We start from the raw sequence: 14,291 nt of genomic DNA on the forward strand, positions 1-14,291 counted from the left end.
ACATTTGTTAGGAAAAAATAAGACATGCTTCAAATTTGTAGCAATTGATGGTCAATGGTTTTGATCATAGGTTTGATGCTGAAGATGAACTGGAGTGAAGAGAATATTGCTGGCAAATCAGGCTGAATACATCTGTATACATCTGTATATTCTGGTTTAAATAATGGGAAAATGTTAAAGTTGTTCTTAGAAGGAAAGGGTTAGGGTATTAAGTGCTTTGGGTCACATAATATTAAGTGTTTAAATAAGTTTATTTATTATACAACTTGGTCTGAAGAAGTTCCATGAAGGGAATGAAAATGCTTACCAGTTGGATTTTTATGTAATAAAGTCAATTTGTGTTTTTAGCCATTCATTTTTTATTAATCTATATTCTGCTTTCTCATTAATTTGATTCACCTTTTCTAAGGCACCTATGTCTAACTGATGTTGGTGCACCTGCTGTTTTAGTTTAATAATTTATTGCATGAGCTCACTAACCATATGATCTAAATGCCTTCAAAACTGATCATCTTTACATAAAAATTGTTTCATATATTTCAGAATCAGTTCCAATTGCTAAGTGGACTAAACAAGGTTGCCCACTCTCACCATTACTCTTCACACTACTTACGGAGACTTTTGCAAATGTTGTAAGATCAAGGATATAAAGGAATACAGATAAATAACTTAAATTCCAAAATACTGCTATTTGCAGATATTTTCTTGACCCTAAAGGATAATAGAAACTCACTTAATGTTTAATGCAGTTAAAACATTTCAGAAAAAAGCTGGACTTCCTTTAAATGAAAACAAAACAAAAAAAATACTTATAAATGAAATATTAATGATATGGAAGAGAGATTTTCTAAATACATAGAGAATGATAAAATTGTATATTTTGCAATATTTCTGAAAGGAAATGTTAAAAACATAATAGAGGACAATTATAAAAAATAACCTGGCCAGCATTAACATGCTTCTTAATAAATGGAACAAGTTTACTTTTACAATGGAGGAAAGACTCGCTATAATAAAAGTGATTATACTTCCAAAATTCTATACTTAATACAATCCCTATCATTAACCCCATCTAAAAAAAATATTAAAGAATTCAATTATTTTCTACTAAAATGTTTTTTTGGCATCCTAATAAGCCTAGACTAGAATTAAGTCATCATGTAAGGGACAGGTCACTAGGTGGAATTGGTATGCCAGACATAGAATCATAATTGAAATCATCAGTTATAGAAACACTTCTTTTATGGATAAATAAAAATTCTAGATCAAAATGGAAAGACATTCATGAGAGTATGTGTACTGATCTAACTCAGTAAACTGCACACAACAAAATGAGTTAATAAATCGTACTTTTCTGTGGATATTAAAACAATTTAATCTGATGCTATCAGTGTCATTATTGGATCACAGATGGGTCTTGTATTTGACCTCATATCTGAGCTGGTGAAGTGAGAGACAGCGCCTGAGCTTATGCTCCTCCCCTTCCCTTACTTCCTGTTACCCATAATCCTCAGATCTTGTTTGCTGTGATCGTGAACGGATGTGTTCCTGCAGTTCTAGCTCGATTTTGGTTAGATAAGTGTTTTTTTCCACTTATTTCTATACTTTTCTTCTCCCTTTTCTCTCCATTTAAAAGTTTTAGTGCTAGTTGTTAGGGTTATTAGTTGTCCCCCCACCCCATTAGTCTGTCGCTGGCATTAAGGTTTTTACTACCCTTTTCCCTTTTCTTTCTTCTCCTACTTTTGGTATGAGGGCTTGGTGTGTGTGTCTGCATCTTTTTATTATGTTTTTTTTTTTTTTTGTGATAGCCAGTAAACCTTCTGGGATTGGACACTGGTCCTCATGTGGTCTGAAACTAGCTCCTATTGAAATGTATGAGGAGTGCGTCTAATGTCTAGGAGAGTCATTTAGAAATTGAATGTGGCATCTGTGCAGGATTCAAGCTCAGGGCTCTGCTAGACCATTGGAACAAACTCCTTTTAAAAGATCTGGCCAGAGGGGGTCCCCTGGTATCTGGCTCCCCCTCCAAGGCCAGTTCAGATCCCAAGAGGAAACCCTGATGTTCATCGTGCTATGCTGCTGCAGTCATCACACTTGGGTTATCCTGCCGTCAGGCGGTCCCGCAGTTGGCCAGAATTCCAAAGCCTTGGTCCGGCGTCGGTTGTCGTCGCTTCTTCCCTGACGTCAGTGCGGTAGGGGTATAAAAGAGGCAGTCAACGCCATTTTCTTCAGTTTTTCTTGCCGCGTGGTGCCCGAAGCAGAAGCAGCTCGCAAGTGCCGTTCGGCCAGCTCCTGAGATTTCCGAACAGAATTTCAGCCGAAGTCTTCTATAAAGCTAAGTACTCCGTTGGGGAAAATTTTCTTGCCTCAGACCGATGTCAGACAAAGTTAATAATTGTATTTTTTGTGGGAAGCAAATACCTCATAAGGATTTTCATTCCTATTGTATTCCTTGCCTAGGCCTAGACCACGACGTCTCTGGTTGTCGGTTTTGCGCTAGGTTCAATAAACGCACTATCAAGCGTCGGGCTGATACTGCCCGACATTATTTTAGTAGAAGATTCAATTATATTATGTCATCGGAGCAACGGACATCAGCTATGTTCAAAAAACGCAAGGACAAAGACAGGCAGCCTAGGCCTAGACCAGATACCGAGGTCTCAGTTAGGCCTGCCGCCGGATCCCCGGTACTCGGTGAGGCGCCTACACAGCACCTGACTACTGCGTATTTAGAATATACGACTACCTCTCAGACAGAGACTATTGGGCCTCTGGAGCCCGATCCTCCTCAACACGCGGACGCCAGCCCGGCCGGCGATCCGGATATTAGGGGCAGGCCTTCGGCTTCTGAAGGTGTATTTAAACCGATGACTCTCTCGGTAAAGTCCTACGCGAAGCTTAAAGCGATGACTAAGGTTAAAAAAACGGGTCCACAGACTACCACGCAGGCCCCTATGCCTAAAAAACAGATGCTCAAAATGTGGAGGACCTGATCACCCTTATCACAACCCCCTCCTGACAAAAGGCCTAGACTGGAGGAAGAATTCCCTCCTTCTGACCAGGAATCCATTTCCTTAGCAGACTCAGAGGAACAGGATTACCCCTTCCCTTCCTACGAAGACTCAGATGCTGAAGAGTCTATCCCCTCTGTTTCTCCTCCTGAGGACTTTTCTTATGGGGAAACCCTACACACCATGAGAGAGCATTTCCACTGGGAAGGACAAGATTATTCTGATTCCAAGAAAAGACTCCGTGAGTTTCTTCTTCTTCCTCAGCATAGACCCCTAGCTATCCCTCCAGTTTTAGACATTTTGGATGATGTTTATAATGAATCTAGTCTAAATCCAGATTCCTTACCACCAGCACCAGCAAAGCCAGACAGATACTATTGAGTTCCTGACTCTCATAAGTTTTTGTATAAAAGCCCTCCGGCAGACCCCAAAACCATTTCCCAGGGTCCCAAAGGGGTTAAGGCCTCTACAGCTAAGAATCCACTACATGCTGAAAGAGATTCCAGGGCATTAGAAAGATTGGGAAAAAGGTGTACACGTCTGCCACTTTGGCCATGAGGGCATTAAACTGCCAATTCCACATGATTAAATACCAGCAGTACCTGCTTACTCAGTTAAAACAGAAAATGATCCCTCAAACAGATCAACCAGATTTGAAAGAGATGCAAGATTTGTTGCATGCAGCAGAACAGGTGGGAAAACATACCCTACAATGTGGTTTTGATTCTTTGGAGGCCTCATATAGAGCAGCTGTTACAGGGTCTGTGATACGTAGACATGCTTGGCTAAAAGAGCAAACGTTACCAGAACATGTCAAAGCAAAGCTACCGGATGCTCCACTGCAAAAGGATGCGTTATTTGGTGTCAAAGCAGAGGAGGTTTTAAAGAAAATGGAAGAAAAGGCAAAATCAATGCAAACAGTTAAAGATTTTTTACAGGTACTACCTCCTCGCTTCAGCAAAAACTGGCCATCAAAGAACTGGTCCTTTCCTGCTTCAGACAGACCCCAAAGGGGCAGGTACAGATGCCCTAGGGCCAGAGGTCAGGCACAAGGTCCCTTCAGGCCTAGACAATGGCAAGCAACGACTGAAAGAGGGGGAGACGACAGATCTCAACCCTTCAGGAAGCAAACTCAATGACTTTCCTCTTCGCCTGCCAAGCAAAATTGCTCAGGCAGCACCTATAGGAGGAAAACTGGCTCTTTTTACACAAAACTGGCACATCATAACAAAGGACAAATGGGTTCTGGATATTATTGCCCGAGGCTACAGATTTCATTTTCACACTTTACCACAGATGAGAGGCATGCCAAATCTGCCAACAAACCAATGGGCAGAGGCACAAAGACAAGTTACAGCTCTCATGGACATGAAAGCAATTCAAAAGGTACCTTCCAAAGAGCAAGGTCAAGGTTTTTACTCAAGACTGTTTCTAGTACCAAGAAAGGACAAAGCCTGGAGACCCATCTTAGACCTTTCAATTCTAAACACTTACCTGGAGATAACCAAATTCAAAATGCTCACACTACAGCAGCTTCTTCCCATGCTGGGCAAGGAGTCTTGGCTGGTAACGTTGGACCTCCAAGAGGCATATCTGCATGTCCCTATCAGACTAGATTGCAGAAGATACCTCAGATTTTTGGCAGGTACAACGCATTATCAATTCTCTGCATTGCCCTTTGGCTTATCTACTGCGCCCAGAGTATTCACGAAATGCCTGGCATCGGTAATTGCATATTGCAGACAACGAGGGATACAAATTTATCCATATCTGGATGACTGCCTGATCCAAGCAGACAGCAAAGACATCCTACTACAGCATCTGGCATTTGTAACAAAGTTGCTAAGTTGCCTAGGGTACACAGTAAACAAAAAGAAGTCAAAACTAATAGCCTTACAAGAAATAATTTTCCTGGGTGCCAGCTTGAATACAACGGCCCAGATGGCTTACCTCACGCCAGACAAGCAAAAACAACTGGTTCAATACTTCAAAAAGATGGCAACTTTTACCCAGCTCACTGCAAGGAAATTCCTGCAGGCACTGGGGTACATGGCATCCTGCATTCAACTAATTGCACATGCAAAGCTGCATATGAGAAAACTACAATGGTACCTAAAAAGTGTATGGTCCCAGCACAGACACAGCCTCGAAGCAAGTATACCTCTCATTCCCTGCCTTCAAAAAGAGTTTCTATGGTGGGCTCAAGCATGCCAAGCAAACAAGGGTCTCCCTTTTGTCTTACCTCCAGCAAAGCAAACTTTGACAACAGATTCATCAGACTACGCCTGGGGTACACATATGGCAGGACAATGCATACAGGGCAAATGGTCTGCAAACCAAAGGCATCTGCACATCAATCAAAAGGAGATGCTAGCCGTACAAAATGCACTAACAGCCTTCAAGGACCTCTTGCATCCAGGACAACTTCTAATAAGGACGGACAACACCACAGTAATGTGGTACATAAACAAACAAGGAGGAACGCACTCCTACCCATTATGCAGGCAGGCAATGGCCTTGTGGAACACAGCATTAACTTACCAAGTACAATTGCAAGCACAATTCCTGCCAGGAAAGGAAAACATATTGGCAGACGAATTAAGCAGAAATTTAACAGATCCTCACGAGTGGAGACTACACCCACAAGTATTTGCAATGATAATTCAAAGATGGGGACCACCAGACATAGATCTGTTTGCCTCAACCAGCAATTGCCAGCTACAAAAATTTTGCACAAGGACTTATCATCCCCTGGCCTGGAAAGTGGATGCCCTATCATTCAGTTGGGCAGCATTGTCAGTCTATGCCTTCCCTCCTCTGCTTCTACTGACCAAGGTACTACTGAAAGTCAGATCAGACAGACCACATATGATCCTCATTGCTCCGGACTGGCCACGTCAGCACTGGTACCTACTACTACGAAACCTGGCTCACAGTCCTCCATGGATCTTACCTCAATTCCCCAAGCTCTTAACTCAACAAAACTCTCAGATCCTTCACAGTCAACTCAGGATCTTAAACCTAGCTGCATGGAAGATACCTTAAATTATCAATCAACACTTCTCTCAAAGAACATCCTGAATGTCGTTCTGGAGGTCAGGAGGCCCAGCACCAGAAAAACTTACCCAGACAAATGGAAACGATTTTGTGCATGGAACCAGGCCAGAGGTCTAGATCCTGGCATCCCAAACATTCCACAAATACTCCAATATTTAACTGAGATGCTACGCAAAGGACTTTCTTTTTCATCTATAAAGATCCATGCTTCAGCAATTTCAGCTCAATATGATATGGATCCTCTCATTTTCTCTCATCCTTTACTAAGGCAGTTTCTCAGAGGGGCAAAAAAACATAAGACCCCCCAGAAAACCACCAACTCCATCTTGGGATCTAAATTTTGTGCTAGAAAAACTAACACTACCTCCTTTCGAACCAGCCTTTTCAGCAGATCTACAGTACTTATCATGGAAAACAGCTCTGCTGCTAGCTGTCACCTCAGCATGCAGGGTCTCAGAACTGCAGGCGCTTATGGCAGTGAAACCTTTCCTCATTTTCCATCAGGACAGAGTGTCTTTACAAACCAACCCTTCCTTCCTGCCAAAGGTAGTTTCCAGTGTGGCTCTCAATCAGACCATACACTTGCCCACCTTTTATCCAAACCCACAGAATAAAGGGGAAAGACTCCTTCACTCTTTGGACAGTCACAGACAGTTGCATTACTATTTGGACAGGACAAAGGCCTTCAGAAAATCTGACCAACTATTTGTATCCTATGCAGCAGGTTCAAACCATCTCCAAATGGATAGCACATTGTATCCGCTTTTGCTACTCTCACCATGGGAAACCAGTGCCTGCTAATATTAGGTCTCATTCTACCAGGGCTACAGCAACCTCAGCAGCCTTCCTCCGAGGAGTCCCAACAAATGAGCAGCCACCTGGAGTTCAGTGCACACCTTCACCAAACATTACCACCTTCCACTATACTCAAAAAACAGGGCTGGCTTTGCCACTGCAGTTCTGCAGGGCATATTAGCAGCGCCTAACCCAGTATAGTTCCTACCACCCAACCATAGCTTTGGGACTCAACCCAAGTGTGATGACTGCAGCAGCATAGCACGATGAACATAGTACAGTTTTGTACCTACCATAAATGTAGATGTTCAAGTGGTTATGCTGCTGCAGTCCAGGTTACCCTCCCTCCATCCCCACTTCCTAACAGGGTTTCTTTTATCTACAGGTACATCAACCTTCTGCATGCATGTCTATATGGTGTATTTGCTTACAACTACCACTATTTTTTTCTCTAAGGTATGGTTTGCAAGCCACTTATTTTGCCTTATTAGATTGGGGCACCTGACATCTGGGGCAAGAAAAACTGAAGAAAATGGTGTCGGCTGCCTGTTTTATACCCCTGCCACACTGACGTCAGGGAAGAAGCGTCGACAACCGACGCCGGACCAAGGCTTTGGAATTCTGGACGACTGTGGGACCGCCTGATGGCAGGATAACCCAAGTGTGATGACTGCAGCAGCATAACCACTCGAACATCTACATTTATGGTAGGTAAAAAACTGTACTTTCCGGCTCTCAATCCATGTGCTTTGGGACTGAGTCCAGCCTTTGGGGTATCTGATCCGGGGTCATCGGCTATGAAAGCCTCATCTCCCCCTGCCAGATCAGACTCCTCTGAAGTTGGGAGGTCCTCGGATCCAACAGATTCGAGCTACTCCTCTGCTCAGACAGCCTCTTTACATCTGTTGGCGGGAAACCCTGTCCACTCAGATCCGTCCAGGCTTTCTGGTCCATCAACTCCTTTTGAGCCTATGGTTATTATTGACCCTCCAGGCTCTCTGATCTGAGAAGATCTAGCAGGTCCTCTTCCAGGACTCTGGCCATTCTTCAGTCTTCTCTCGATCTATTAGGAGTTTGCTCCCATTGGATGTGGACTAGATGATGAGGAGCTTTCTCAAAGCCCAGATGGAACTGGGTCTTCTGCATTCTCCTAGCCACTTGCCAGGGCACATTTCACCCACCTGTGATCTCCTCTCCTCCCACCCAACTCCTGGGAGTTTGGCCCCCCTGGGATCAGAGCTTGTCTAAGGAGAGGCCATTGGCGTTGGGTGGTGCTCTTATCCCCACTCACGACTCATGGGTCCCTGGCTGGCACAACCCACTTGCCTGCTGCGTTGGCCTTTCCTAGGGCCCGGGATATCCCCAGAGGCCATTGGAAGTGGGGGTTCCACTCTGGAGTTGTTGGTCCATTCTCTTCCCTCAGGGGCTTCTACCTTGGATACTCAGGGCCAATATCGTCTGGAGGCAGCACTGTGCCGGGGTCTTCCCTCCCACCCTAGTAGGTCACTGCTGGCGTGGAAGAGGATGGGGCTTCATTCAGTCAGTTTGCCTTACTGGCCATAGAGAGGGCCATCACCGGTTGGTCGACAGCCTCTTTTTCAGCTCTGGAATTTACTGGGCCTTGTTCCATTTTGGGTGGCAAGCCTGCATCATCTGCTGGGGGTCAGGGCCCCCGGGATCGCCTTCAGAAGGGCATACCACCGAGAGGGGTTCCCTCCTCCTCTGAGTCCTCTCCTGAGCCCACGGTGGAAGTGCCTTCTCGGAAGAGGATGTGCAAGCGGCACCTAGGCTCCGTACCCTGAAATACATATGTTAGTTACCTGAGTTTTATAAGTGTATATATTTCTCATAGATGATGAAGTTTTGTAGAAGACGCACACTTTTTATACACAAATATATTTTACAAGTGATTATATGCTGCTAGGAAGATGCGTAGGAGTTCATATGTTGTTTTAGTAAGCTTAGGTAGAATTATTGTAGGTGTGCATCTTTTTAAATTTGAGTAAATGTGAACACCATTTCAAATGAATGCAAGTTGCACACATTTTGATTGGATAATGAATACTATTTAAAGGGAATGTAGGTTGAAGGATTTTTTTGGTCTGAAGAAGCTCTTGTGTGAAAGCACTTACCTCCTTCATTAAAGATTTTCTTGTTATATGTTTCATTGTTATATCTTCATTTGAACTGCTTGGCTCGTGTAGTGTCACACTCATTGCTGCTATTGGAATATTGTATTTATTTGCTGGCAATACTACATTTGTCTTTCGAGGTGTGGCTCTCTGTTTTACTTGTTTTTTACACATTCTTTGCACTTCATTCTAGCTTACCTATTCTGTCAGATATTTTCTAAAATGTCTGGGAAGCATGGCTACTTTCCGTTTTTAAGCACACTGACATTGGGTTGTAAAGATCAATGCACATACCACTGCTTTTGGGAAATATTTGTCTTGTATATTTTATAGTTAAAACAAAACTCTGTTCAGTTATTGCAGGATCATTAAAGACATGCTGATTATTGTATTATAATAGGTCAAGAAAAATACTTATCTAATTAATGCAGATTTATACTCACATTTTTGACACTGTCTGTCTGATGCCCAACCACGAGGGAACCAAACTGATAAAAAGGGACAGAATGCCTGAGTCTTACACAACATCTCTGATTTTGCTTGGGCAGTTTCAGTGGGGGTAAAGGTACAAGGCCTATGAGATTCTATATACAGACCAAAGGACAAAAATGGCAGAGATGGCTGTGATCTATGTCTTAAAATCTCTTTATGTAGATTTCCCAGGATTTCGGGTGATAACGGACACCACCGCAGTGATGTGGTACGTGAACCAGCAAGGCTGCACATAGTTTCCACTTTTCTGTAGTGTAGCTGTGATTAGTTGGGAGTTAGTACTTCAGTACTCTTTTAACTCTTCTCCAAGCATACTATAGGCTGTCAACTCTTCTCCAAACATCCTATAGTCTATCAGAGCAAAACATAGTGAAAGACATGTTGGAACTGGACCAGAACAGACTCTATTGGGGGATTGAATGAAGGGGTCTTAATTGAACCAGTCATGGGGAACACCTCAGGTAGATCTCTTTGCTTCCTTTCAAAACAGACAGCAGATTCTGCTCTTGGACTCTGTGTAGAGAAGTCTTGAGACAGATGCTTTCTCATTGCCTTGGATGGGAATGCTCCTTAATGCATTTTCACCTTTTCTACTGATATCCAGAAGATGTCTGAAGATTCAGAAGGACTCTTCCAAATGTATCTGCTCACTATTTATTAAAGTGATGCATTTTCAAAGTTAATTTTCATCTTAAACATGTCTGTCATAAGTGTATTGGTGAGAAGATCTAGCAGGTCCTCTTCCAGGACTCTGGCCATTCTTCAGTCTTCTCTCGATCCATTAGGAGTTTGCTCCCATTGGATATGGACTAGATGATGAGGAGCCAGTGCTAATAGGATAAACTTCATATCTTACAAACCATGAATTTGGGGGGGGGGGGTAACTTCTTTACAAGGAGAGTTGCATGACATCATTAGGTTTTCAGCACTGACGTGCAAGGAATTTGCTTTGTTCAGTTTTAATAAACACAAGCTAGATGTGATCTGACCTCTCAACTGTCTGTGATTTCACATAATGTCTTTGATTTCTGCTCATACTATTGGTCTCTTACTCATTTTCTTTAATTGTCTGGTAAATCATTGTAAGCAGTTATGACATTTGGCTTTCAGATTTCACACGCTTCAGAAAAAAAAACATACCAATATAAAACCTTTTCTACCATTTGTCTGCTCATATGCAAAAGTAGTATCTAAAACTGATCCCTTGATTTTGAGCCTTTGTACCTAATTATTTTTTGGCATTGAACTTGATTCGCAAGTTCACACATTTGAAATATGTCTTCTAATCTTTTAGACTATTTCAGTTTCACTGCAGTTATTTTCCAGGTTGTGCTTGCTTTGGCTTCAACAAGAAAAGAACACTGTCAGGGTAAGGTATCACCTCCCAAAAAAAGCACAAATCCAAAATCAGAAGAGGTTGATACTCCACAACAAACGAAGCAAACCAGATGAATGAAAAGACAAGTCCTTTATTCGAATAAGTAAGCGCTTTCACGTTGCTCAGAACGCTTCATCAGACTTCAACAAACCATAAAAATTTGAATCAACTTATATATAAGTGAAACACCAATGAAAATCACATTAGCAAGTCACATGCAAGTTACAAAAATACATCATTTCCTTTCCATAAAAATTACATAAAATAAAATATATATATCCTAAAAATCTCATGCTAATAAATGAATAGTAGAAGTAAAATGTTAAAACATACTAAAACATATATTAGATAATGAAACATATTACTACTGTTTAATGTTTCAAAGGTTTATCTAATAAAAATGGTCTCAATGAAAATTTATCATTGAGACCATGACCTTTATTCGCAGATAGCTTAATTATCCACTTTGCCTCAGCTTTTTCTGTCTTATTGCCAATATTACCAAGTCTTTCTGTCTCTGTTAACTGTCCTATTACTAAAAATCTAAAGGCATGTGTGGTGTCATTTTGTAGTACATGCTTGGCTAGGGCATTCCCTTCATTCTCTCTATGTATAGCATACAAATGCTCTCGTATCCTTTCTCTTAAGGTTCTATTAGTCTTTCCTATATAGAAACAATAACATTTTATGCAGGATGCTAAATAAATCACATTTCTTGACTTGCAATCAGCGTATTCATTAAACTCATATTTAACACCAGTGTCTGGATATATAAAAACATTAGATTTCATTATATATATACACTGGTTGCAAGATGAATGCATGTTTCATTATCTAATATATGTTTTAGTATGCGGTTGGGAGGGTGGCCTAATGGTTAAGGTGTTTGCCTTACAAACACAAGGTGCAGGGTTTGAGTCTCACAAGGGATAATTGGCTAGGTTTAAAATGGCTCGCAAGAGCAGTCAGTCTAGTACTAATCTATGAACCTAAGAGTGACATTTAAATGTACCCTTTCTCTCAGAGGAGATCTTATTTTTAGGCACTCTCTCATAACAAAGCATACGTTTCAAAGATTTAGTATTCTTATAGCTAAAAGATGGTTTCTCACCCACTAAGTCTTTTATACCATCATCTAACTGTAGAATATTCCAATGTCTCTTAATAATGTTGACAATAGAAGTATTATTATTAGTAAAGGGTATCACTAGTCTCCTCTTATCATTATTCCTCACTATAGGTCTCTCATCTATACTGCCTTGTTTTTTAATAAAAGGACGTCCTAGATGTGTACGTTCAAAAGTATCCAATGAACACATATCTCTATTACAATAGCCTCTATGTCTAAAATCATTTTCTATAGTTTTTAATGCATTAGAAAAAAACAAATCATCACTAGTTATGTTAGAAAAACGTTTCACCTGATTATTTACAATGTTTTTATGTATATGGGGGGATGCATGCTACTTCTGTGAAGAATAGCATTCTTCCTACATGCCTTCCTAAATACTTCTGTTTCTAGAGTATTGTCTTTTTTGCTCAATGTCACATCTAAAAAATCAATTGTGTTATGTGAATACATTTCAGTCAACCTAAGAAATGTGGTAGTTCCATTAATATATAGAACAAACTCTTTCAGGAGCTCTAATGTGCCTCCCCAGATTAAAAAAAGGTCATCTACAAAACGTTCATAATGTTTTATAGAAGTGGAGTAAGCCAAATGTTCTAAAACATACGTATTCTCCCAATATGCTAACACAAGGTTAGCATAAGAGTTTGAACAAGATGTGCCCATAGCTACTTCTTTAATTTGAAGGAAGTATTCATTATTAAAGGTAAAAACATTGTGACAAAGAACCATTTCTAACAACATTGTGAGTTTAATAACTTGATTATTGCTAAGTCCTTTATTTAACAAATATAACCTTAAGAAATCTATCCCTACATCATTAGGTATGCAAGTGAAAAGAGAGACAACATCTAGTGTTACCATATAATCTGTAGTTTCTAGAATATTGTTCTTACTGAAAGGTGCTAGTGTTTCCAAAAACTGTTTCGTATCACGTAATATAGATCTAGTGGATTCTATGACTGGTCTCAAATTGTTTTCTAGAAAAATAGATATTGTCTCAGTTAACCAGCCTTTGCCAGATACTATTGGTCTAAGTGGAGGATTATGTGTAGTCTTATGTACCTTAGGTAAACCTCTAATTACTGGTATCACAGGTTTCTCTATCAAAAAATATTTGTACAGTTCTTCATCAATAATCCCACACATCAACATGTCATATAAATCTGCATGTACTGTTTTTATTAATTTATCTAAATCTGACATGCTCAATCTCTTATAAGTAGTAGTATCTGAAAGCATTTCTAACATAGTATCATGGTAGTAGCCGGTATCTAGAAGCACTGTAGCTCCCCCTTTGTCAGCTTGTCGAATGACTATACTAGTATTGTTCTTTAAATCATGAAGGGCTAATTTCTCTTCCTTGGTAATATTGTAAAAATCAAGTTTTGTATTGTCAGATTCAAAAAACTTCAACAAATCATCACTGCAAGCTCTTTCAAAACTTTCCAATAAAGGATGTATAGCAGGCATATATGTAGAAGGTTTTTTAAAAGACAAAACATCAGTATTAGAAGCATTGTTGCCAAACTGTAAACCAAGTGCAATATTTCTAACAAAACATTTTATGTCAACAATTAAATCAATAAATCCAGTAAAAAAGTGCTAGGGCACGCTGGTTAGTAATCAGAAAGTTTATTCCACAATAAGGTAAAATCCACTCTAGGTGCTTCACTCGAGAAACAAATCTGCAGATTTGTTTCTCGAGTGAAGCACCCAGAGTGGATTTTACCTTATTGTGGAATAAACTTTCTGATTACTAACCAGCGTGCCCTAGCACTTTTTTACTGGATTTATCGTTTTTTTGGAGTGCTTGTACTTGTTCTTGGTTCGCAACAATTAAATCACTTACATCAGTCCCCTGAGAGGGAATGAAGGACAAACCTTTGTTCAAAATCTTTCTTTCATTGTCCATAAGCATGTGACTGGAATGATTAATAATCAAGTCCTGGTTACAGTTTTGAAAGTTGTTGTGTTGTCTTCCTCTAAAAAGGCCAGGCTGACAGATTGCAGCTTCTCAGATTGTGACTTCAGCCTGGGCTCAGTCTGATCCAACTTTCTTGGATTCTAGGAACTGCAACTCCACCACCGGATCCAAGGCTTCTGCTTTGAGGCACTCGGATCTGAGTCAGTGGGAGTCTACTCCCAGATCCGAGGCCTTAGGATATGGCCAGATTTGGACCTGCCATGGATCTGACTTTCTTGGATCAGAGTCGTGTGGGACCCAAATGTTTGGATCCTCAATTGTTCTTGGATCCAAGCCAAAAGGATCCAGGATTAGTGTCTGATTCTTCCAG

Source organism: Protopterus annectens, chromosome 2.part0 (assembly GCF_019279795.1).
Source record: "Protopterus annectens isolate FY-2018-M chromosome 2.part0, PAN1.0, whole genome shotgun sequence".
Taxonomy (NCBI): domain Eukaryota; kingdom Metazoa; phylum Chordata; order Ceratodontiformes; family Protopteridae; genus Protopterus; species Protopterus annectens.